Source organism: Nannospalax galili, unplaced genomic scaffold (genome assembly GCF_000622305.1).
Source record: "Nannospalax galili isolate Female #2095 unplaced genomic scaffold, S.galili_v1.0 scaffold406, whole genome shotgun sequence".
In the NCBI taxonomy this organism is placed as follows: domain Eukaryota; kingdom Metazoa; phylum Chordata; class Mammalia; order Rodentia; family Spalacidae; genus Nannospalax; species Nannospalax galili.
In genome coordinates, this window is record NW_008357033.1 from 676805 (window position 1) to 677306 (window position 502).

The following is a 502-nucleotide window of genomic DNA, read 5'->3' on the forward strand; positions in this document are numbered from 1 at the left end:
GTAACCTGCCACATTACTGAACCTGTTAATTTCTAGGAGTTTTTGGTTGTAATTTTTGGCATCCCTTTGATATAATATCATTTCATCTGAAAAAAGGGATAATTTGATCACTTCTTTTCCAATTCTTTCTCCTTAAATTTCCTTCTCTTGTCTTACTGCTCTTGCAAGACTTTCAAGAACTCTGTTAAAGAGAAGTGGGGAAAGCAGACAGCTTTGTCTGGTTCCTGATTTCAATGGGAATGCCTCCAGTTTTTCTCCATTTAGAATGATGTTGGCTGTGGGTTTGTTATATATGGATTTAATTATGTTGAAGTATGTTCCCTCCAGTCCAATTCTCTCTAGGACTTTAGACATAAAAGCATGTTGAAATTTATCAAAGGCCTTCTCTGTATCTATTGAGATGACCATGTGGTTCTTGTCGTTGAGCCCATTTGTGTGATTTATGACGTTTATTGACTTATGTATATTGAACCATCCCTGCATCTCTGGAATAAAGCCAGCT